This window comes from Aethina tumida, chromosome 3 (genome assembly GCF_024364675.1).
Source record: "Aethina tumida isolate Nest 87 chromosome 3, icAetTumi1.1, whole genome shotgun sequence".
NCBI lineage: Eukaryota > Metazoa > Arthropoda > Insecta > Coleoptera > Nitidulidae > Aethina > Aethina tumida.
In genome coordinates, this window is record NC_065437.1 from 21575147 (window position 1) to 21602711 (window position 27565).

General features: G+C 29.0%; 1 protein-coding gene and 1 long non-coding RNA gene across 2 annotated transcripts in view; one reads left to right on the forward strand and one right to left on the reverse strand.

Annotated features, from left to right (window-relative positions):
• Positions 1 to 27565, forward strand: part of LOC109599480 (serum response factor homolog) — an 81116-nt gene that overhangs the window by 35529 nt on the left and 18022 nt on the right. The window lies entirely within an intron of this gene.
• LOC109599481 (uncharacterized) lies at positions 1833 to 8702 on the reverse strand. Its single transcript, XR_002191560.2, has 3 exons — positions 8547 to 8702; positions 7815 to 8103; positions 1833 to 2025 (listed from the first exon to the last, which is right to left on the reverse strand). It is a non-coding gene; the product is annotated as an uncharacterized LOC109599481 (long non-coding RNA).

A 27565-nucleotide genomic window follows, 5' to 3' on the forward strand; every position in this document is an offset into this window, starting at 1 on the left:
ATAGTTTAATTATGCAGCATACAAAGTGAACGGCATGCAGAAAATGTGAAGTTCCAACGTACTAGAATGATTTTGACTCTTCAACGTTCATACGAAATGTGTATGTTTTCGTTGTACCCAATGTACAATGCCAGTGTCGATATTACTTTTGCTTGATCGTACTTGTTCCGTAAATTGTGATAATAAACATGTTTTTAATGTATTGTTGTACCCTTTTATGATAACATTACTTTGTCTCCAACTAACTTGACATTATTATCATAAACGTTTGGACATAATCAATCTAAGTCCATATTGAAATGTTCCCCTATTCAACTATTAAAAATAGCACTACATTTCACAAAATGTCATTGAATTCTCACGATGACAATAACAGAAATCAAATCGGATAACTAGAAACAATTAGCTGGTAATAACTGTTTCAAACTGCCTTAAAAGCCATTCGAACTCTATTTGTATTCACTCAAAAGTGCAGAATATGGAACAACGTACCTTTTACATTAAAACAATCAAAGATATGTCAGAAAAACTGAAAATTAATAAGGCACGAGGTACGTAAGTACAGATTATGTACTAACAATACTAAAGTTACTAATTTGTTGGAGAAAGTTCTATGATTTACTTCATCGTTCGTAAATATTTAAAACTCAAACAAAGCACTTATTTAGTCAATTATTTATACTACGTCGACTTTAATTACATTTCTTTACATACTTACCTTTAATCTCTTATTTATTTCCGGCATTGTATTGTAAGATTCTGTTAAATAAAGTTTTAAGAATGAGTAAATAAAACAAAATTATAGACAAAATAAGTTTTATTATGTTGTAAATTCTAATCAGAACGAACACATTATTTTTTAAAGCTATAACTCAGCTTATTCTGTAGCACAAAAATTTATACAACTAATCTAAAGAACTACAATGAGTAGTTATATGCTTACATATGTTAAAAAAACGAAATTAAAACATTTAATTATACGGCGGAGCCTAATATAACTTTGTAATTAAGGTCTAAAAACTAGTAGCTAGTATATCGGAGTTGTCAATCACATATCAATACAACTTAGTATCTTTTATCTTCGGACGTATATACATATATAAAATTATAATCACAAATATATATTAGGCATTCAAAGAAGTCGGTATAAAAAGGCTTTTTAATTTAAATTTCTGTATTTATATACGAGAATACTGTTGGTCATGCTGGGACTCCGCATCTGGTCAGGAAATACCTACATAAATACCTTAAGAATACGCCACAATAAATATAATTTTAAAAATACGAATAACTAAAAAGATATAAAATACACATAAAACTATATGGCTTAAATTTTCACTCACCCTCTTTATTATTATGTACAAAAGAAATTGTCGAGGTTAATAATATTGATAATTATTGATGATTTAAAACTACATGGCACATTTGAAAGTATAACTAATGAATATAATGATAAAAACTAACCTACAAAATGGCCTAAACTAATTATTAATGTCAGAGAGTAGGTCAAAACTCAAAAAACTCCCGATAATGCTCGAGTAGGTCACCAATACTTGACTTCAAAATATTTTTTCTGAATTCCTGAATTATGTGAACATTCCGTGAAATCGTGTTAGCGTAAACGCCTCGTTGATCTTCTGGAGAATTTTTTTCGCCAATAAACTATTTGTTACGTAAGTGTTCCTGGTTTATTGAGGTTGTAACCACTCTCTGCTAATATCGTAACCGTAACTGCAACTTAATATTACAAAAAACCCTATGTACATGGGTGTCCTAAAACTTACCTTCGTATTGTAAATTACACGATATGTATTACTAGTTGTAAGCTTAAATAAAAGTCCGAAAACTTTATTTTTATTTACCGTCTACATACACTCTTAAAATATAAGCTGATTGGCACTTGGAAATAATGAAATAACTGCAGTAATTACTATATAAAGCTAATTTAAGTGGAATATACAGTCTTAATTCTATAAAATCAATAATAACATAATGACTAGTAATTTTTGCTCGACTCTCCCAAATCTGGAAAAGAAGAAAATAATTATGACACTTAAAACATATTATTAAACATATTTGTAATATACAACACACTTCCAATTAGCGCTCCATCGGAAACTTGTGCGATCTTTTGCGTAATAAAACTGATTATGACACGTTCAAATTTCCATTTTAATTAAATTCATACGCCCATCTTGTGTTTATCCGATGGAGTCGACGAATGAAAACGGACTAGTTTTAATAAAAGTGCAATTAATCTTTTCATGTCTTTTTAACGATTTTTTTTCGCGACAACTAATTCTCCATCAACGAGGATTTATATGATGTGATTGCAGACATGCTGTAATTTTTGAAAACGTTTCTTTCGCAGCGTCGGTCCGTTAGAAAACTTGTTAAATTGAATGCTGATTACTGTTAGTGGCACTACTATAGCTGATCAGTGTTATTTGATTTCAGTCGAAAATTTACGTACGTCATAGCTAAATAATAACAAATTTCACTTTTTTCTTCTCAAAAATCGGATAACTAATTTCGTAGTAGCGTCAGCTATAATTTAAACTGTAATTTTCGAACTTATGCTTTTTCAACATCCTCTCTAATTTTACATATTTCGAAAGAGATTATTTCAATGATTATTCCTTATTAAAGCAATTTGGAAAACATACTGCGTTCCGTACTTTGTGATTTGGTACGTCCATTAATTTAACATCGACCACATCGTTATTTTCTACAATACAATGATGAAGAACTGGTGTATATTTAACACAGTTTAGTTGGTTACCGAATCTATAAAAATTGGTTTTGTTCAACTTTTTTATGTAATCTTCTTTGGCGGCGAAAACAAATGATGTCTTGTCAAAATTAGCTCTCTCATGAACGATGTTAAAGTGTACTGTAAGGTATCGATATCAATAGTGATCGAAGATAAATTTGATTTATTAAAAAAGGATGACTTGAAATTTCTTCGCTACATCCGATTTTGATTTGATTGGACGTTGATAAGGTTCAGCAGTTGTTTCTAGTTATTTTCATTGTTTTAGCAAACAAACTTTAAAATACAGTGGTGAATAATAAAAATGATTATTATTTTATCTTATTGTTGTATTATTCTTATAAAAATATAATACAATTTAAGCTAAAATTGATAAAGTTTTATTATTATATAAAAATATTAATAAGATGCTTAAAATAGTTAATTAAAATCATTTATAATTAATAAATCATTATTTCATATAAATATTTTAAATAAATGTAATGATCAAAACTATAATTTTAATAAACTTAAAAAGTATATAATAAAAATTCAGAAAATTCAATAACATATACATAATATATAATATAAACAATTTTTTTGGCAAAACAATGATTTATTAATTAAATAATAAATAATAATTAGAAATTCTTTAATGTAAAGCACATATCTTTCTTAAGTGATGGCAATTTTTAGTAATTTTCATTTTTATGTTGACCACTGGATGTTGTGCGAGTGTCGTATTATGACACTATTAAAATGTGATCCGTCAAGTCCATATTGAATAAAATATTTTACCGGGAACTGAAGAAAAATCGCCTCGTTTATTTTACGTTTTTCAGGCACGTTTTGCTGATAAATATTTACATTTGACAGCGTGTGTAATTGAACCTTGGTGAGAATAAATTATTGGATACATAATTTCGCAATCAATTTCATGTATGATGCAGTGTGATAATTTGCTACTGCTGTGCTAAAATCATTAAATGTTTGATTCCATTAATATTGCTCCGGCTGTCATAAATATAAATTATACGCTTCGAGTGGAATGCGCGTGAAAAGGGTTGGAACAGTTCAGGCCGAAATGGTTCCAGTTCGTCTTTCTTAAGTACTAAAAATATTTTCATAACATATATATATTTTGGATCATATTTAATTAAGTACTGTTTACTTCACCTAACATATGTGGTACCCACATAATATGTGGCCTTATGTTGTTGATTTACCGTCGCTACATGTATTCTAACAATAAAGTCGGTAGAGATCACAGTTTTTGTAGTACTAGTTAACTAGTATTGAATTAAATGGTTTTTTAATTTATGTGTCAGGTGTTGGAGACATTGTATGTATTTTGAATAATTGTCAATTTTTTCATGTGTATTAAATTCGGTAAATTTATCAGAATAATGGATCTTATTTATATTAATTATTCTACCGTGACTGAAAGCTTTATTACAATGAGGTACTGAATTCTTTTTTTTTTTTTTTTAAATTTGTGGTTGAGTATTTATAAATTTTGTTGTGATTGTTATTAGCATTAATTAATAAAATTGTTGTGTTTTAAAAATTTACTTATTTTTACTTTAAAATATTTAAGTTTGATTATTTAGTTATTGAAATGTATTACCCATTAAAAATGATATATTTATTATATTTAACAAATAAAAAAATGCCTACTACCATTGATAAACATTTTGAAAGATGTTTTAAGAACAAATAATAATATTTAACAAAAAAGAAATAAATTTCTGTTTATATTAAAGTCATCGTAACTCCTCGATATTCTTTTATTTTTTAATTCAATTTTTTTAACTATTTAAAAATCAATATTTTTAAATTCTTAATTTAAATTATTATTATTAATTTAATAATTGAGATTTTCAATTAGTTTTGACCTTTAATATAGAAAAAGGCAAAATAATTATTCAAATTAACTTTTATGGGCAAAATGAATATTGATTAACATATTTTTCCGTTCGATATTAAAAAAATTACATTTGTGAATATTTTTCTGTCATTTATTCTTGAAAAATTGTTGATAAAATTAATTTTATTCTTAAAAAATAAAAATATTATCTTAATACAAGAATTTGTTTCTTAAAATTAATTTTTTTATACCTGGAAGTGTATCACAGTTATATTTTGCACGATGTAAATGTACAATTATTGGCGAAAAAAGTGGTCTAAAATTTATTTATTAATAATGTACGTATGTATGACATTTTAGTGACAAAATTAAAACCTCTTTAAATGATAATATTATTTTTTTGCGTTCCATTGATTTATTTTATACATTTAATATTCAAAAAGTTCTAAATTCAAAGTCTTTTATAAGGGAAACAATAATTGATTAAAATATGTTTGAATTCAATAATAAATATTTTAGATTTGTAAAAATTTTTTTAATTTTATTTATTCTTGAAAAATTGTTCGAAAATTATAATCTGGATAAATATTACATGAGTAAAATAATTTTCATTTACATATCTTCAAATTATGTTTTATTATTTCTAAAATAGTTTTATTTACATCGCAATTATTTTATTTTATGAAAATTGTAACATATGGAAACAAATTTAAAAAATATAGTCACTATTATTTTTTCAGTAATTTAATTAAATAGACTCATGTGTTTTAAGTTTTGAATGCACATTTATTAATATATTATAGTAAATTATATAAAATGAAGTAGCTCAAAATTAATCAAATTTGTCTTTGACTTTCACTATACCAAATTTTACAAAATAATATATATTTGAAATGTTTCGATAATAATTTTCTTATTTCTATAAAATTCGTTTCATATTTTAAGTTTGTTTTTTCACCATTTAAATTTATTGAAAATTTTTAAAAATAAAAATGTATATAAAACTTAAAATACCTCGTTTAAAAATCCTTTCCTCTATCTTGTCTATTAATAAATATTAGAAAATAATTTTTGAAACTAATTTTTATATTTTTACCAAAGTTGTTTCATATTTTCATAAAGTTTTCTGTATCAACATTTAAATTTATTGAATAATTTTAAAAATAAAAATGTATATAAAACAAAACATTTCGTTTAAAAATCCTTTCCTTTATATTGCCTTTAATTATCACTGAAATTATATAGCGTACAAAAAATTATTTTAAATAATTACTTTATTTATTTTTAACAGTTGCTTTATATTTATTTTAAATCTCTTAAAATTGTGTGTAAAATAAATTTTTATTGAAAGCTATAAAATGTTAAGAGATTAACGGTATTTATTATTTGCACACATACACATTCTCTATTATGTATATCAATTTGAAGAAAATCTATTTTGTATGAACATCTTTTCTTTTGTACTTTTTTAATTTTGTAATAAAATTTTGAAATTTAATAACAAGATATTTTGATTTTCGTTGCTATGTAATTTAAATTTGTTGAATAATCTCTCATTGCTGTTCCATTGAATAGTATCGTCGGACTCAATTACGTTCCCGAGATGTTTTATTATTTCGCCGATAATTATACTGATTGTGTACATGAGTCGAATTATTTTTTGAAATTAATATGTTACCTAAAATTACTTATGATTTACCGAAACGTTGCTTTGTGATTATTTCAATATTGACAGGTGAAATTTTTTTTTATTAAAACTTTTCCATTGTTATTTTTCTAAATATTTAACTAGTGGTGCCTTGAATAGAGTAAAAGCAGTAGTACCGTACAATAGAAATTCTTCGAATCTTTGACGTAATGGTAAATGTTCCTATTTTCCCAAATAATATCGTGGACTCGAAGCATAATGGCACTTCAATCAACAATCGGTTTGTGCAACATGATACTTGTAATGTCATTCATCCAACTTTTATTTGGTTTAGCACCTAAATTTTTGTTTGCTTTAAATTACAACGGATTTATGGACTCGATAACCGTCAATAAAGTTTAATTTCTGCTTAATGTATAAATGGCGCCTTGAAAGTTATGTTTTTGAGACATTTATTGACATTCCTCTGTTTATTTACAACTGGCGTAATAGTCGTGGAAAAGTAAACAGATTTTTCTAATTAAGTGTTCATGTAAATCAATAGGAACTACCGTAGCACTCATGAGCAAACATTTCTTAGCATGGAGGAATGTTAAATCATAAAGAAAACGGTCTAATGTTTGTTTCGGTTTTAAAATTTTAATTAATTAATATTTGTTCAAACAACTTCATTTTGTTGATTTTGGAACTGGAAACCAACATTTTGTTGCTTGTTGTGTAATATAAAATTAATGTTAATGGACTAGTATCCAATAAACAACAGAGATTGGTCTAGAAATTCTGAGATAAGTGTCTCAAGGAAGAGTCTAATGTTCCTGTAAATATTATTCATTTGATGCTATCAATCATACACATAAACGTAATTGTAAAAAGCCATTTTTACAAATTAGAAAGCTTAAAAATTACTAGTTAAATTATTTTTCCTAATTATTGTTTCCATGGTGTAATACATTAAATTAACTTTTATTATTTTACCATTAAAAATAATAGGTAATTATTTATTACTATGTAAATATTGAAACATATGTAAGAATGAAAATATTCAGCAAATGGACTTTTTAAATATCTTTTAAACAATTTCAATTAATTATTTAGTACTTATATTTATATAAATGACTGGAGTTATGCGACGCAAGACTATTTATTTATTATTACGTACCGACCACTTTGAACTCAAAAATGTTCCAGCATATTGCGGAACATAAGTAGTATAAATGTTAAACAATTTAAGTTATGTTTAAAAAATGGTGCCGCAATAAAAGCGGAATGCCGAATTAAAGGGAATTTTAGCGAAAACGTGCCCGAACAATTTCAATAAACATTCCCGACAAGCGCCAATTTAAGTATAAATTATATTTGATGGATACACATTTACGCAATTATTTACAAATATTGAGCCGTCTGGAACTTAAACGAGCATAAAAACGCCATATAAACCCGTGAACCGAACGTAAAAAAAGACCACCACCAAAAGAAATTGGCCGGATTGTTAAATGAGACGAGGCACCGGGCGAATGATTATAAAATATATATCAAAAATGACATACGATATCTTTGATTCCGTCCGCTCGTGATTTTCGACATCGACGTTAGGCGCTGACCGAGTTGTTGTCGAGACGTTGGGTGGGGAGAGCCTCCGCGTCGCACCTGTTCGATTATCACCCCCTCAGGTGGTGCGTTTCAACCCTACGGCGTCGCCGCTTCAATCCGGGGATGGTTCCTGAATCAGGCCGTAGAGTGTGCCAAGTCCCAGGCGGATGGGGTGACCCGGACCGGAACAGGGGCTGATTTCTTGACCAGGTGTGCAGGATGGGTCGACGTACGCGCTGCGGTCCCCTGAAAGAATCGAGAGAATCGCATGTGTCCGATGTGCTTGCTACTGTTCATCGATTTTCTAAGATTTTTCCGGAAATTTTCGCCTTCTGACGTCCGAACCGGGTGAAATTTTCGGACGGTTCATTAGCGACGGCGACGTACAAGTTGCCTCGTGTTTTTCACTTATGCAAATGGTGTTGAAATTTTGTACTCTGTCGTCGGGGGTGGCAGGTGGACGGGTTGTTAATTGGCCTACCACTCCCGGCAATCATTTCGTGTGACAACAATTACGGTTTGTTTCAGCAGGTGTTTATCTTAATAGGTGTCAAGTCCGACGAAATTGCGACATTTCGGGTGAAACTCGACAAAGACGTCGCCCAATGAAAACAATTAGGGCCGGTCCGGTTGTCAAAAAAGCATGCAGTTTGTTAATTGAAAAAAAAAAAATAAATATCGGTACTCACCCGTCGGAGGAACCGCAGCGTCGTAGAACCTCGACTCGCTTGGAGAGCGCACTGCCCAGCAGGATTGGCCACTAGCAGCGCCGTTGAAGAACTGTTTGCTTCAAATTTCTTCATGAGTCACAATCGGTCGGTGTCGATGGGAGCCGAATGACCGGCTTTTAGCCATACATGGGCCGGTTCCCATATATGGAGCATGTATTGTTGCAAAATACTGGCTACCGGGCTTTGGACAACTATCGTGGACGGCCGGTCCCCGTATAAAAAATATAGAGACGGCACGTGCTATTGTTTTGTGCCCGGCCTGGCCGATTTCGAAAGAAATCGAGGTAGCACAGTGCAATTTTACGATTTCAGGAATGCCGGCGTTTTTGTACGGTGGGTTCGGACGACGGGCGTTCGCCGGCCACTCCGAAAACAAAAGCTCCGATGCAATTTAACGCATCCACCACTGCCGTAACGAATGCCGATCGAACCCTTAGTTTATACATTTTTTCTTAGATTCGAGTAGTGCCTCGAAAATGTAAATTGATGGACAAGCTGCGGTGTACTGGATGGCTACAATTCCAACTGCTTTTTAATGCTTTTTGATGAGTATTGTTTCTTGTACTACACAGAAATATAACACTAATTATTATACACTGTAAATGTGATGTGTAGCGTCCAATTTCGCTTGAAGTGTAATATAAAAAAATTCAAACATATTTCTATAAAATTCATTATATTAATATTAATATCTATTTAATTATTATTTTTTACCCATCATAAAATAGATAATAGTACATTTATTTATAGACATTAATTATTTTCTTTTGTTTTAGGTAAGTTGTCTGGAAAGTAGCCGAAATTGTGGGTAAGAAAAAACTGCAGCAAATATATCAAAACATTGCTATAAACATTCTTGATCATCTACGAATCTCAATCATTAAAAATATGGTAATATTTTACAATATACATTTTTTAATTTAATGAGTTTTTTGAGATATTATTATTACTAGAAATTTAAATTTGTTAATTTTATATTTTTAATACTTAAAATCACGATAAAATATATAAAATTAGAATAAAGAGAATCTTTTGCTTTATCTACCTTCAGTTTTATGACAAAAAATTAATTAATTTTTTTTTATATATTTTAACATATTTTAAATGTTATCACAATTTAGGGTATGTTTTTTAAAATTCAAGTAGTTATATTGTCTTAACTCATCGAATAATCAAATATTTAAAGTTTTTCATAATTCATCTTATTTTTTATTAAGTTTTTGAAATTCTCAAACGTTTTTTGCAAAATTTGGTTAAAATTTTTATAAATGACAATTTTTGAATAATTTTGATATTTATTTAGGATTTAATGTATTTCAGTTACTAAGTTTTGTCTAACCCAAATATATTGTCAAATATTGTTGTTTACTGAAAAATATGTTTTATATAGATTATATATGATTGTTTAAATTTTAATCTTTCAATTATGTTAATCCAAGTCATTGATTGCTTGAAAATTTAAATGTTATTCTCAAAAATTTCATAGCTTGTTAAGTTAATAATATTAATAATTATTAAAATTTTAGATAATTTTAAGATTTATTTATTATTTTGTAATTCTCAATTATTATACAATAACATGTAGTACAAAAGCCGAAAAAAGCATGTTTATATATTACTTATCAATTAAGATAAATTTTCAAAGATCGTTGTAAAATTGCTGTAAAATTTATTTTATTTCGTTTGATTGTTTAAATGACTTTATGATATTTCATTGAAAATGCCAATGTGTCCATGATTGATGATAATACAGGTTAATTGAAAATTTAAATTTAAATAGGTTTTTTATCTTCTTATTTTTTTTCTTATAACCTAATGCAAAATGTTAATTTTTTTTTGAAATTAGTATATAGTTTTTGTTTTAAGTTTGAGAATTTTGTTGGTTTGTTAATGAAATTTTTCATAATTTTATTTATTAGTTTTGTTTTATATTAATTTAGTAAATCTCAATTATTTGACATATTTTAAAGTACATAATCCAAAAAAGTAGTTCTCAAAGAACATTTTTCATTGGTTGTAATTTTATTTGCCATAAAAAATCTAAATTATGCATAATTGTTTAATCGCAACGTAGATCAAAGTGATCAAGCAAAAATAAATGAGACGAAAAATATTTGTTTCTCAACATTTTGATTCATTAGATAAATTATTAATTATTATTTAAAATAATAACATCCTTAATCTGTTTGTTTGTTTGTTTATTTAATAGAAAATCTGGAACATATTTTTGGAGTGGAACAAATTCGTAATAACCAAAATAAGGGACATCTCAGGGTATATTTAGTTTATGGTGATGTTTCAAATTTTTATTATTAATAATACAGTTTCTTTATTTACGCTGTCTTGTACTGTGAGATTACATTTATGCGGCGCATTGCTAGTTCTTGGAAAATTCGTTCTGGTGTTTGAATTCAACCTGCAGCATGAGACGCAGAGCTTAAGCCGTATAATAAATGGTTTAAGCTTTCATTTAAACCAACATAAAACTCTGCCGAACGTCCAAGTTGTCCGTTACGAAATGACCAGATATTTACGTTAAGGGTGTCTTAAATTTTCTTAAGGACTGTCGGACATACGAAATTACAATTAGTTGTCCATGTTACCACAAGAAATTTTGCATTTACTAAAGAATATCCTATTTATTTTGTCTCTAATATATTTTTGTCTTAAAAGTTTAATAAAACACTTTTTTCCATTAAAATGACTGGATAAATTAATAAATAAAATCAACTTTTATTAATTAATAAATCTGGCAGCACACGATTCAAAAGTTACACCTTAAATCTCGGATATTATCAACTTTTACACTAATTGTATGGTAAGCTCGATTACATTGAAATATTTTTGACACTCACTGTACTTTATGTGCCATTATTTACGGTCATAATTAATTTATTTTTCCATTTTGATCTTTAGCTCGGGGCCAATTAAAAGTTTACAAGATTAATTTGTATAATAAATATGCATATGCGTATATAATAAATAAATAAACAAAAGTATTTGTTTATGAAGTGCGTAACTTTCTTGGAATCGAAAAGTTGATTGAAGACTTTCCCGAAAATTAATTTCGCTCGATTGCCACGTACGGTCAGCATAAAATGATTGTCATGTAAAATTATTTAATTTTTAAATTTCGTACTCTATAATTTCCGTACATTTTATAAAATTATTATCGGTCTTAATTTTTCGTCGTAGGAGGTCTACGGGAAATTTAACAGTTTTATTTAATTTAATTTACGATTACTTGAATAGTTTATGTCTTGTATATACATATATTAAATTCTCGGAAAGTGAGTATGTACTTAATTTTTTATTAAGCACGCCCATAAAATTAAATTACAATCGTCTAAAGAGGATCTATGATAATCGCAATGTTAGTAGGTTTAAAACCACCATGACATTTTCAATATGCAAACTATCAATATTGCTAAATCGTAGAGGATCTAGAAACGACAACGAATTATAATTAATAAATAATAAACGGTATTAGATATGCATGTAAAACACTGTAAGAAAATTTCATGTAGGACAGAACAAGAACATTCATTAGATTATTTGCTTACGTCCATTATCTATTGGTTGTTGAAAAATATGATAATTTAAGTAGGTGTCCGGTTGTATGCGTTACAAAGGAACATTAAAGTCAAAATCTGTGGGAAACATTTGCATGAAGGATTTAAATCTTCAGGTATTCCACTGTCGCACAGTTATGCCCCTCAATATTTGATTTGCATTGATCACATCATTCAAACCAGATAAGAATAAAAAAAAATGTCCGATTGTGAACGGCTTAGCTAGGTGAACTGTAAAAGCGGTTCGTCTAGGCAATGCTAATGCAGGTGGTTTATTCCACGGGATTAATGAACATTAATTCAATTACCATGCAAATGTGGTGGGATCCTTTAAATGCGCCGTGAAAAATTGGTTTAAAATTAATGTCGCCGTCGATTAATTCCTCAAAAAAGCATCGATTCACCCACCTGCGATCTGGTTCTCGTGAATATAAAGTGGCCGAAAATAATTAATTCAATTCAACAGATATTACTTCCGCCTATGGTCACTCTTTAATTGGCCATGAAATGCAACGGCACGACGTTTTATTTTGTTCAAACAATAAATTTTCACTGGCTCGCAATATATTTAATATAATTATGTCTTTAATTGGCATCGGAATAATCTTTGGCATTAGTTTTGAAACGGCTTACTAGAAGCCTCTATCATGCGCCGGAGCTCATTCAATTATTTAACACCGTTCACAGATACACCAACGAAAAAAATAAAAAAACAAATGCAATAATTAGTGGTTTCTTAATTCTCATATGATTATGCAGAACATTCTCATACTTAAGATTTAATGCGTCGCGTATTCTAACAATTACGGCAAATTAGCGGGTTTATTACCCGATATCAGAACTTGTTCTGATACTATATTTAATCACTCGTCTTATAAATCTTTTTTAGTAATTTTCAAGAGACACATTTTTTTCTAATTATATATTCTAGTGCGCATTTGTGGCTTATAATTACTATTGCTAACTGAATCAAACCGTGACAACACAAGCGACGCCAATGTGTTACTCTACCATTGTTTTAATTGAATAGGCAAATTACCGCAATTAAAATTATTAATGGTGGATTATTGACTATTGACTGGTTGTTACTTTGCCAACCATAAAATTTGAATATTCGTTTGGTCATGTGAGCCGTTGTTGACGTGGAAATATTAGAAAACAAATTATCGTAATTAGATTCCGACGGTCGATAAGGAAAGAAACCCGTCGAACGCTAAAAGATCGATTCATGTTCTGTATCATTTTATTTATTTATTTTGCGATTTAGAATGAAATAAAGAAAAAGTGCGTTTTTCGTATAATGTTGCATTATATGATCTTTTATACTTGACTTGACAATTTTGGAAGGAATTATAAGAAATCATTTGTCTTGTCAACACGTTTTTTAATGGTTTGATAAGATTTGGAAAGTTTCTTGTTTTATTAAGGGTTATATTTTTTTTTATATGAACATGTAACTCCAAATTTGTTATCCTTTACCTTCCATATTACCTCTGAAATTTTGTACTTAAAATATCATGGTTTGTAACCGTTATATCCAAACGTGTTAAGGTTCACACCGTTAAACTTTTAAAAAATCTCTAGAGTCATTAAAAATGATTATTTTTTATCATTGGTTTATTTTTAGTATCCCATCACATTATCATAAAAAATTCTAAATCATTTTTTTTTATTTATAATTGTTACAAAAAATCTTAAAAATATGGTTTTAAAAAAAAAAAAATAAAAATTAACAAAATTTGATATTTATAAAAAATTTGAATTTAATATGGGGGTATTTCCACCTCTACTACGAATGTGTCACATCTTCTATTCATTTGGGTTCATTTTGGTCCAAATTCTAGTATATGACGTCCCGCATCCTCTAAGTTATTAGAAGGGTTAGTATGGTCCTTTAAACGTCCCCCAAGAATGTTACAGACATGTTCTTTTGAGGTGAGAAAAACTGCACTACGCACTTGGCCAAACCAATTATATGGAAGTCTCGGGCTCTTTATGGTGTAATTTCTGTACAAAAGTAAAAATTTTGGGTTCAAAAATTATTCTTTAAATAGGAGGATGTAGTTTGACCGTAAATCTGTACCCTACACTGAGTTTTTGGAATTGGGTTAATGAAATCATAAATTTCTACAATGCAGGACTCTTTGTAGGCTCATGAATGGTCAATTCGCTTCTACCCATTTAACGTGCCCTAGCTAAATTTAGTAGGGCTCTTCGATGATCCACGGTTAAGGTGGGGCTTCGAGCAGGAACACAGGATTGCAAATTATCTTCATCAAGTTATTGTCGAATAGTTTCAGTACTTATTCGAACCCCTTCTACCTTTTCTTATTGTGTTTGTAAACTTCTTATAGCTTCTAACTGTAGTCTTAAAGTTAAAAGTCTCAAAAAACGATCTTGAGAAGGAGTTGTATCTTCTTCCACTAAAACAACTGCTTGGACACATTCATCGTGAGTTAAATTTCTAGATTGTCGTTGAACATTAAAAAGAAAATGGTATATTTTAAATGATTGGATTGTTGTGGATATTCGAATTATACAGTTATTGATTTTCTTTCAGGTTTCAGGCATGAGACCACTTTTAAAATGTTGGCAAAAAACCCTTGATTATAATGATTGTTCAATAACAATTTTTTTTTAAAGAGTGTTATGTTCAGTTAAAGGTTAAAAATATAAATTATTTCTTCCTATATCTATTTCTACATATATTTCTTTCTCTATTTTTTAAGCCATTATTGATTAAATTCGATTTATAAATAAAATTATAGGAATATCATAAAAATATATGTACTCACGAATTTTCTACAAGAGAACGTAACAGAATAGACGTAGTGGATTTTCTTTGTCGGCTCTAGCAATCAGCCAGCTTCTATCAGACCCACGTAATATATAATTAGAGAGGCTGACGAAGAATCGGGCAGGCCACTGGTATTTTTCGAGATGTGTGGATTGATTGTTTGAAGTTTTACCACGTGTCAATCTTCTGAAAAAAAAAGGATTCGTCATAAGCCAACCGAAAAGCCAGTCATGAAGCAAATAGGCCAATTCACCAATGGAATATGGCCATGGTATAATTGCAATGTCAAGAATGAATAGAGGATTAAACGATGATTTTTCGGTGAAGGTGTGGTTTTGGTAGGAGCGTTCCTTTTAATTACGATGTTAGTGTGTAATTAGTTTCATTATGACGGCTCGGGTACATTGTTTTAAGTTTTTTGTATGTACCGCTATTTAATTAAAAAAATGTGGTCGTGTTTTTCTTGATGTATTTAGAGATGGTCGCTGGTAGAGGCAACGATATTTATGAATTCTTGCGGTATCGCTTATTGAAATTAGATTACATACTGAGTTTTGTTTATTCTATAGTACATTTAAATTTACCCTAAATAAACCAAATTATTTCTGTATTTATATTTCACATCTATATTATTTAATTCAATTTTTATAAATAAAGGTACCTACAATTTTTTTTTGTTAATTATACTAGATATCTAATTTAATGCCACACCATTAGTGCTAATCGATTAGTGTCTTACATCCTAAATAAGTGTGAAGTGATTTACAAGATTAAATTATAATAGTCACGCAAAGATTTTAACTCGAAATCCGGATGAACCACATACATAAATTACATGTAATTTGTATTTTAATAACAAAGTGCTGAAACACGGTGTGCTTGGATTTTATTGGCCTTTATTAAGTTAACATGAATAGTAATTTTAGAAAATGTAACGTCAGTTCTATTATACGCTGTAATTACTACTGATCCAGTAGTTTCACGGTATATTAAACATTTGCTTTAATGTGAGTCTTGTGTAAATAAGCATTGTGTTGTGTTTTGTCAGTGCATAATTTACAGGAGCTTTTTAATTTGGTACTTATTCGATATAATCATAGTTTTGCATATTTTTGAAGTAATGTACAATGTGACCCATTTTATTTATAATTCTATTTTAATGAAGTAAAAGTATTGATTCAATTAAAATTGTTTTATATGAAAGGCCATGAGACGATAAATATATCGAATCGGCCCCAGAAAGAAATCGGGCTCATAATTTCAGGGAATCTTAGTACTAATAAGATACTTCGATAGCGCGACTTTCAGGTCTTTATCTGTAACCGTTTCTGAGTAAATCAAAAAATACTGAAAATTAGGAAAAATTAATTTTTTCAGCGCTGTGTGAATCGATTGATCTAGATGCCGGATATGTTTTGGGGAACGATGGTAGCTTTTTGGAAAAAAAAAATGAGAGCTATATCGGTTCACAAGGACCTTAAAAAAATGAGTTTATTTTCTTAATTTCATTTTTTAACCATCTTACGATTACGACACAATTATGAAACTATTTTTTTTTTGAATTCCTCGTCCAATTTCCGATGAATATATGAGCTTTTGGAATTTTTAAAAACGGTACGCCATATTGAAAAAAAAAAAATAAAATCCATTTTTTTGCTCAAAAATCGGGATTTTAATAATTTTACTCTTGAACTGATATAATACGGAACTTATTTGATTACTGAGCTGTGAACACAACAGAAAAAATTAGATACATTCATATCAAAATATTTTTTTAATCCACTTAATTACTATTATAAACTTTATTAATCACTGTAATAATAAAATCAGTATACATTACTATTGTATCGATATTTATTTAATTAATTTAACGGCCATAAGATGGAACTGTAATTCAAAACAGGTAACATTGTTTTTTTTTTCTTTATGAAAACTCACCATCTGTAGATAATCTTAAAATTATTGACTGTTGACATTCCAAAGAAGTATTGGCTGTATTTTTATCTATATTTAATAATTATTTTTATTTGACTATATTATTATTTAAGTGAAAATATGTCGACATCTAAAACTAATAATTCCAAGTGTTGCATTTGTTCAAAATTCTTAAAAAAAACCTAGGTACCCCAAAATATATAAAATCTGATGAAGATGCTGAAGAGTTCTCGGCTGCTTTTGAGTGTCGAATTGCAGTCGGTGATGTTCTGTGTTCTAATTGTCGTGTTAAAAAATATAAGAAAACGAAACTTGAAGATGAGGATCAGGAAACATCAGTGGAAGATGAGTCAAGCACTGATGATTCATCATTCAATTTAGATGTTGTAAATGAAGATCTTCTGAGTTATCTAAAATGATGAAAAGTTTGGCTGTTGAATGTGACTCTACACTTCTTGATAAAATGGATGATTTTCGAATATCTGATGAACAACTTTACATATTTACTGGATTTTTTCTGCTGTTTTCACCAGCTCAGTAATCAAGCAAGTTCTGTGTCATATCAGTTCAAGAGTAAAATTATTAAAAAACCCGATTTTTGAGCAAAAAAATGGATTTTATTTTTTTTCAATATGGCGTACCGTTTTTAAAAATTCCAAAAGCTCATATATTTATCGGAAATTGGACGAGGAATTCAAAGAAAATAATTTCATAATTGTGTCGTAATCGTAAGATGGTTAAAAATTGAAATTAAGAAAACAAACTTATTTTTTTTAAGGTCCTTGTGAACCGATATAGCTCTCATTTTTTTTTCGAAAAACTACCATCGTCCCCCAAAACATATCCGGCATCTATATCAATCGATTCACACAGCGCTGAGAAAATTAATTTTTTCTAATTTTTAGTATTTTCGATTTACTCAGAAACGGTTATAGATAAAGACCTGAAACTCGCACTATCGAAGTATCTTATTAGTACTAAGATTCCCTGAAATTATGAGCCCGATCTCTTTCTGGGGCCGATTCGATATATTTATCGTCTTATGGCCTTTAACAGAAGTCCATGAGAATTAGTAATAATACATAAATGTCAATTTTGTCGCTCACCCTTTATTAAGTAAGAACACTAGTGTTTTGACACTTCATTATTTGATATTCTCCGATATGTTTCTTTTTTAATTTCATTAGTAAATTTAACCACCTTAAATAGGTTATAGTGCCTGTAATTATATTTTGATTCAAAATTGTGAATTAAAAGAAGCAAAATTATTATTTTGTTTAAAATTTCTTGTGAAAAGCATTATAATTTGTCTTAAACCGAGACTTTTACTATCATCAGTTCAGCAGTAACGAAGTTAGACGTTTGTTTTAGATTGCTGATAAACGTGTGGCATGTTTTTTTGCGAATGTAATAAAAGTATGCGTGTAGTTGGTGAATAGGCGATTGTTAGCCGTTCGGAACGTTACTTTTGGCCAAGTGTGTATTATAATGCTTGCATATAATAAGTCAATATTTTTGCCAAGTACCTCGATAACAATATAATAGCCATTGTTTGTGTGTAATTGTGGTATGGGAGGCCATTACTTAGGGCACAGTTAAAAGCAACCCGGCAAACGGCCAGATTACCATCTTGGTCAGATCCAGATATCCATGATATACCAGACCGATAGTACAGATTTTAACATCACAGATAGTATCGCCTATTTATTGAACATAATTGAACTCTTGTTATGTACCCGTGTATAACAGGACGGAGAGTTCTCTGTGAAACGTAAACGTGCGCTCGACTGTCTTCCCTCAAAAGCTCGGGCACCGCGCATCTGTGTGAAAATCCACCGACCTCCAGGTCTCCTTCGCTTTAATTAATGGGAAAGTGGCCGAAAAAATGCTACTTCACCGCAATTATTCCTGCACAACGGTCGTTCTACTTTGTTAAAACTAAATGATTTACGAAATATTAAAAATTTACAATACATATTGATTAAATGTATTAAAAATATATTATTCTATAAATATTGGATAGGTTTAGGGAACAAAATTCATCCTAGGGAAAAAGTCAAGTTTAAATATTTTTGTATAATTTATGGAGAAAAGAAATCATTATATTTATTTTCACTTTTACACAGGGGGGCCTAATTGATTAGTTATTACAAAAAGAAGTATAAAAAATTGAGACATCAGTCTAAAGTGCTGCAAAGTAATAATAAATAATAAAATTACGTTACATAGATAGATAATTTTTTATTAATTATTTTTTTTTATATAAATGCACAAAAGTTGACCACATATTCTGAACTTCAAAATAGGCCGATTCTACCCTATTTACCTATATATCAACATGCTTTCCTTTTTAAAACAACAAGACAAAAAATAAAAAATAATCTCGACCCTCTGCAAAAGGATCAGCCCTGATCCCGCTAGAGGCCAAAGCTAAACTTCAGCCCCCAACAGGACCATCGCCAACCCCCCACAGAGGGGATATAATTTCTTAAATTCTTTTGTTCTTCCGGAGTCCACGTAGCTGTCCCGAACACCTAACGTCCCTTCAGCAGCTGCCACACTCTAAGTCCAGGTCTGAAAGAAAAACTTGTCTCCGCCCTGCCTAACAGACCACCCTCTCAGCTACTTTAATCCCGAAGGATATCTAACGGCATCCTATAGACGGTCTTATTAAACCATATTCTTTCTGCCTCTGTCGGCCCTTCCGCCGCCTTTCTTATTGCTGGGTTAGGGTGGTCTGCAGCGGTCTTATAGAACTTAGTAGCCTTCTTCTTGATGTACTCCTGGAATTCTGTCCACTGAATGTCCCTGAACAGTTGGCTGTTGCGTATAAACCAGGGAACATTCATGGCCATCCTCAACCACACGCTCTCTACTCTGGCCAGCTTCTTACATGCTTTCCAAGAGCGATACAGGCCTTTAAAAGTTGGTTACTGTTGGAGGGGGTGAGGAGGAGCTTAAAAGACAAAGTTTTAACTTTGACATCACAGATGAAATTTTAAAAGTTTTGCTTAAAAATGATCCTCTTGTTGAACTTCCATAGCTATGCACCGTTTCTAGCAAAATCAATTTTCAAGTTGCACTTAGTAAATTTTAGGAGATCCTGTAACAAATATTATAAAAATAAAAATAAATTTAGAATTTTGTGAGATCAGTTACTAAGAGTTAAAACCTTTAAAGGCTTATATATCTCTTAGGAAGTATATTAATACGTAGGTAAATTGGATCGAATTTTGAGGTCAAGAATATCTAGTTAATTTTGGGTGAGACACTCTATATAATAAGTGTCAAATATATTTTATATGCCAAGTTTTATCCATAAAAGTGTTCAAGGTGTTGTATTTTATTTGATATATTATATTTCTAAATATATTTTATTTTCAAATTTTGTTAATTTCCAAAATCCCTACACAAAAATATAACATTTAACTTTACAATCCTTTTAAATCTAAATATAAGGATGAATTTGACAATATTACAATATTAATGATTTTCTAATAATATACTTGCATTTGTCAAATTATTACTGAAATTTTAGTTTATAGTTAATACAATAGCTTAATTAATATCAGTTACAACGAATAATTATTTAAATTCAATAAATATTTAAATTATATTTTAACATGCATAGCGCAAACTATCTGCCCAAATCATCATGTATTTATTATTAACTGAAACAATAAAATATGAATAATTTATTTTATGTATATTTGACTTTGTGATAAATATTATCATAAATTTAATAAATCAAAAATATTTCTATATTAAAATAATTTAAATTATCCTTTTTAATTTCCTTGTCAAAGTAGCAATAATTAATATATTTTCATCTCTTCTAATTCGTATATAAATAATTATAATTCAGAATTTTTAGACCATGTTTTAAAAAATATATATCACATAAAATTATATCATGTTATATTAATAAAAGTGCACATCTCATAAGAATTTTGAAGAGTCAAAGTACCAATAATCAGTCTATTTTCATCTCTTCTAATTCGTGTATTATATATTTATAATTCAGAATTATCAAAAATTCTTAGACTATATTTTTAAAAATGTATATCACAAAATCATGTCATGTTGTTGTATGGTTTCAGGTTACATAAATATGAATGAATATTATGTATATTTTTACTATTTTTGCACCATTTATTACTTATAACATTTGAAGTATGATTTATACAGATAATTTTATTAATTTCATCTTATAAAATTGTATCAAATTTTCCAAAAAAGATTAGAGTATCGTAATAAATAATAACATATTAGCCACCAAAACAATATTTATTTATAGATATTTAAATATAAAATGAAATCATCATCTTAACATGTGATTTATTATTCGAATAAAATTGGTAACTGATATATAAATGTATTGATTTGTTGACTTAATGTCAGAAATGTTTTATTTAAGTTTTAATTTACGTGTAACCTAGAAATTAATTTTTACTAAGCAGAATATTTTAAGTTATTTTGTATGTGTACATTTTATATTACACACGGAACTCGAAAAACGACGCCGTAGATCAAAACGGCGACGAATCTCCGAATGCCCCACGTCCTTTTTCCGGAGCCCATAAGCCAAAATTCTTACGAAACAATCAACATGTGTCGCACTCCTGTCGTCGTCTTGTATATTACCCCGTGCGGGGCGTGGGTGTGCGCCTTTTTCTTCACATTGCGCCGTTTTAACAATATGATATATGCATGCATATACATATGTATGTGTGTTCGAACAGCGAACGCACGTCTGTATCGGATGTTGAATTGGCGGCGGCGAAGGTACGTTGAAATGTCTTTTTTTCCCAATCCGTTTGGTCGGGTCTCAAACGGTCGCCGCGGCGGCCCGCGACCATATGTCATTTTCACCGAACGGTCACGATTTTCCGAGTTGGAATGTGTCGTCCGGTACGGCGCAAAGTTCACGATTTTTCCGGGTGTTGTCAGGAAATACCGAAATAGACATTTTTAGCGGTTGCTGAATGATTTACCGCAAATCCTCGTCATGTCTTTGTTTATATTTCTTTTGGATTAATAATAAGATATTAATAATAATTACACTAGTTTATACAGTTAACTGTGACTTGTTCTATAATAAAATGTATTATTCTTTTAAATGTCACCTAAATATACGAAAATCAGTATTTTTATGGTCTTTCTAGTCAATATTTTTCTATATTGCAGGGAAAAGAACAATTTAAATATTGTATTACTAGATAACTATGGTACTCTGGTAAATGAGACTCTTTTTGGCATTCTTCTCCATATTTTCTAATATTGTGGCATAAAAAATAACTAAAGCAGTCCAATACCAACGATAAATGTTATTAATCCAACTCTAATCGTTAGTACCTCTTTAAAATGCTCAAGAAGGTTTCTTTAAAGATCCTCAAATCCATAAACTAATACAGAAAACTAATTAATTTGTACAGAAACAATAAAAAGAACGAAAACGAAGCTCTCCAGAACAATTAAGTTGATAAATACTATGCTGTGGGTCTCAATATGTCCTTAAAAATATATTTCTTACACTCTTATCTGGATCTTGCTAATAACTGACCTGTATTCACCGATATTTTTATGGTACTCTATATTTTTTTAAAAATTTCAAAGGAAAGTTTACTATTATATTATGATAGTCTGGTAAATATCAATAATAATATATTTTATGACTTTTTTCCATAATTTCTAATATTGTAGCATTAAGAATCACTGAAAACAGTGATACTTCGAAGTAAATATGTTACTATTCCAGCTCTTATCCTTAGTACCTCTGTATGTTAAAATGTTGTCAATGGATTTCTGAAATTGTCTTTCTTAAATGTTCAAGAACAACTGAATTATTTTTCTCCCAATTTAGGAGATGAAAATGAACAAGTTTACCAAAATTTAATTACCAAGGAAATGAGATTTTCTAAGTGATTATTGATAAATAGTTATAAGAAGAAATAAGAAGTATAAAAAAATCAATACTCAGATTTTCCTCAGTACAAACAGCATAAACTGATTTGAAATTGTTGGGGTAAAACATGTTTTATTTTATTTTTTGTTTGTTTCATGTAATTCTTAATGCTGGATGTGATTCTTAATATGGAAAAAGGGCGTGCAGTTACTTAACAACTATAATTATAAAGTTGTACAGTGGTACAAAATATTCATCTGTGTTTCATCCATAATGAAAATAATAGAGCATATTATCAAAAAAGTATCCCTTTTACAGACCAATATGTGACTTCATATTTCAGAATACTACTTTTTGTAGATATTTTATAAACTTCAAAAAAAAAATTACATTCTTTTATTCTTCGAAAAATCATTGAAATTCAATAAAATAATGTTATTATTGTCTCTTATTATTGATTTTGTATTAGAATTTCTGGAACAAATCAATAATTATTTTGAAAATTAATTAAAATGAAAATAAGTATATAAACAATATTTACAAAATGTTTTAAATTATTTAAATATTCAGTTAAATAATTAAATCATAAAGTTGTTCTATTTTTTTAATTTGTTCAATATTCCTCTCTTACAAAATTTGCATATAATAATTATCTGAATATTAGATCGTTTAAACAACAACAATTATTGGCAATATTTACATGCAAATTACCAACGAATAATTTAATAATTTTTTTAAGTCTATGTTTGTTTTTATTTAAACCTTGAATTATTACTCATGTGGGCTTCCACGACCTTCTTTCGCTCTCCGTTAATGTGATTTAAATAAACAAAAACACCACTTAACTTTTACTTAATGCCTTAATGGTGTGTAACGTTAATTTTCATTAGTGGGATATTATTGTGTCAAAATGTTAAATTTGTTTATTAATGATATGCGAGAAATGTAACGCTTTATTAATAACTATAATTCATATGTAAAGTAACATTTCAATTTCTCACAATCGCCGTCCAGAGGAATTCATCATCTCTATTAATGTTTTAATTTACTGTAGTCGTTATAATGACACGTAATTAAAAATACCAAAATTCGTGTACACAAAGTTATTTTGAACATCATAAATTTATTTAGTTGATCACTAAATATTTGTATTTAAAATTACAAAACGTGATACATGAACCATCTGCAGATTAATTAATATTATTTATTGACGTAAATAAACTTTAGTTACATGTAATAAAAAATAATCTAATATTAATTGCAAAAATGGCATATTTAACGTTAATAATCAATTAAAAAAAATAATTATCTGTAAAATTTGTCATTTGTTTAGCACATTTAAACAATTGTATAAATCTTTAAGTGTTATGACTATTGATATCTTAATCGCGGTTTTTAAATAGTAAGGAAATGGTAATTCATAAACTAATAACACACACTTATTTAATTAATTTGTTGTAAGATTTGAGTTTGTAACAATTTTTCATGTACGTTAAAAGTTTATGCGGTCATTAAATTATAATAAGGGATATTTAAAGACGATTACTGACAGATAAAAGAGCTTGTCATTTTGCATATGCAAATTTTACATTCGTATTAACTGATATTGAAATTTTACGATGAAACTTTAAATTATATAAGTCTTTAAGACTTTTTAGAAGATGTCTTCATTTTACTGTCCAACTGTTCATTTGGGATTAACATATATTTTGTGCAAAATTATACTTTCCTTCAGTCGTGAACACACCGAGAATTTGTAATTAAATTGGTTTGTAAATTTTACTGTTGTGCTTTCAGAAAAATATACTCATCATCCCTGTTTCAGTGGTTATCAAAAAGATCAAGAGTTTCAGAGGAAAAAAGGAATGTCTGCGTATTCCAGCGTGTCTCGCAGACGTTGTTGATCATCGTGTATTTAACATCGATTACCTGTGAAATAATTTCATTATAATATATTTCGAAACCTGCGAGATGAGACCACTAAATGGATCGAAACCGCGCTGTCAAGTGATTTGGCGCCGGTAACTTTGATCAAGGGGGCTATTGACCTCGAGGCCGTCCGTACCGACGGGTCAAAGAAAACGGTGGACCATCTGAAAAGTTTACGGGGTCTAAAACGCCCCAAACGCAATGGAAAAACGCACCCGCCTACTGTTCACGTTCAGACGAACGGAAAGCACGTCAATCCGTGACGAAAATCCCATCGGAGACGCGGGATTCCACGTTAATTGACCGCATAGAAAAAATGCATGGTACAACGGAGCCGTTATAATATTATGTTCCCGGTGTTCGTTTTGTCTGAGAGAGAAATTGGGGTTTCTTTGCATGATTTATTGACGACGTAGCGTTAAGAATTGATTTTTTTTTAAATCTTGATATGGTGTCCAAACTGGTAAATTCATTCATGCAATTACCGATGTGACTCACGTGAAACTACACATGGCCAGTGTTTTATTTTAACAGCATTGCGAAATAATGCAACGTTCGTCGAATAATTTATTGTCCTGCACAAAATGCGAAAACTTTAATCATGGGGTGGATTTGATGTGATATCGTCCAGCTGGAGGATAACAGCTCTTTTATATTCATGCATTCGTTTTATAATTTTAGTTCTTTAGACAAACAGGTGCTACTAAACGAGCTTTTTCACAGAACCGTCTTGAAATTACATTTCGGGAGGACTGTTGTATGTTTTATGTTGGTTTTAGTGGGCATCAGATTATGACATTTGGAATGAAATTAATTGGTTCGTGGGTGAACAGGGCACATTACGACATCTTACGACAGAGAAATCTTAAGTATCGAGTGGTCATCAGATAGACATGGCAGAATTTTTCTGTAACCAGTTGTAAAATTTAAATTAAATATTTCAGAAATTAATCAAAATTAATTGTTAATTGATCTGTAACCATATATTTTATTATTTAACTCATGCAGAAGTAACAAATGGGATTCTTTAACAAGTGGCAGAAATGACCGAAATTTTACGATTAAATTTTAATATTAATAATACAATAATAATAAATCTCACATGGGTTCAACAAATTATAATTTTGATCAATTTTTTAATACACCAATATTCTTTTACTTTCAGATAATTGCAAAAAAAGATAGTCAAAGAAATTTAATATTTTCTGTTTAGACTGTCAAAATTCTAATAAATCAATAATCTTGTAGGAATAAACAATTGGATTCTTTAAAATGTGCCGAAAAGGAAATGATGCAGTTCTACGATAAATTTTCATAAAAAACAATAATTATTCTTTAGTTAACATTCCATTAGTTCAAAAAATTCTAAAATAGTGGAATAAATAATAATATATTGTTTAAATTATGTATCTTGTGCAAACAAAAAATTGTATTCTTTAAAGTGTGTCAAAAGTACATGAGGAAGTTCTCCGATTAAATTTTAATAAAAAATAGTAATTATTCATTAGATAACATTCCATTAAATCAAAACATTCTAAAATAGTGGAATAAATAATAATATATTCTATTTAAATTCTTAATATTCCAATAAATCATGAATCCCGTAAAAGCAAAAAATTGGATTCTTTAAAATGTGCCAAAAAAGAGATGATGAAATCCTTTGATTTAATTTTAATAAAAGAGAATAATTATGTATTAGTTGACTTTCCATTAGTTCAAAACATTCTAATTTTGATTAATTGTTTAAGACGTCAAGCCAATAATCCTTTGTTTTAAAATAAATTGCTGTACTCGAGAATTTAGCGGACCTGAACAATTTCTGAAAATTTATTATTTGTAAATTTGTATATTGTTTAAATTATTAATATACTAATAAATTATGATCCTTGTAAAAAATGTGCCAAAAAAAGTTTAAAGAAACATTTCGATTAAATTAAAAAAAATGTTATTATTCATTAGCTAACATTCCATTAATTCAATAAATTCTAATATTAATTAATTGTTTAAGACATCAAGCCAAATAAACTGAATTTCTCGAGAATTTAGTGAACGTTGACAATTCCTAAACAATTTTGAAATGTAAACAGTAAAAAAAAAAGAATAGTCCTAAGAAATTTTAATAGTTTCTATTTAGAATGTTAATATTCTAATAAAAGTACTGTTAACTACAAATATATTTTCTGCCTATCTATATCTGCGGGAAATAAATAACGAAATTTTCTGAAATGTTAATATTAGTAATGTGTTTCATTCTACAATGTTATAAAATATTTAAGCGCATAATTGATGTTATATACATACGATTTAAGGCGTCAATGAATGGTATGCAAACAGCCCTAATGGACACCAGTAGGTTATGCCCGCGTTAATTATCTGATGGAAACAAATAACTTACGGGATTTATAAAGCATGCCACGATTGTAATCACGCCAATATTAATGACGGATAAATTGTTAATGAACATGTGTTTTAATGCGTTTTAATGATGTGTCTGTACCTTATTAAAAACTTTGTTTTAATAACAATTATACATTTTTTACATTGTATGTAATAAATTACTTGGAATTGTCCAATTATAGGTTCAGGTCACGTCATTTTTATTGTTGTTTTTTTTGTGTTAACTGTATAAAGTTGATTGACAATTTTTGGTGTATCTTGTCGGTTGTCCTGATTGATACATATCTAATACGCCAATATTTTATCGAGTGTTTATAAAAAATGATGTGGCATTAAGCTACTTAACAACATTGCTAAATCATTGCGGTTGCTTTAACATAATTCCAGTTATTCATAAAAAGACGACAACAAATTATATCATGTATATATTTGTTGATTAATT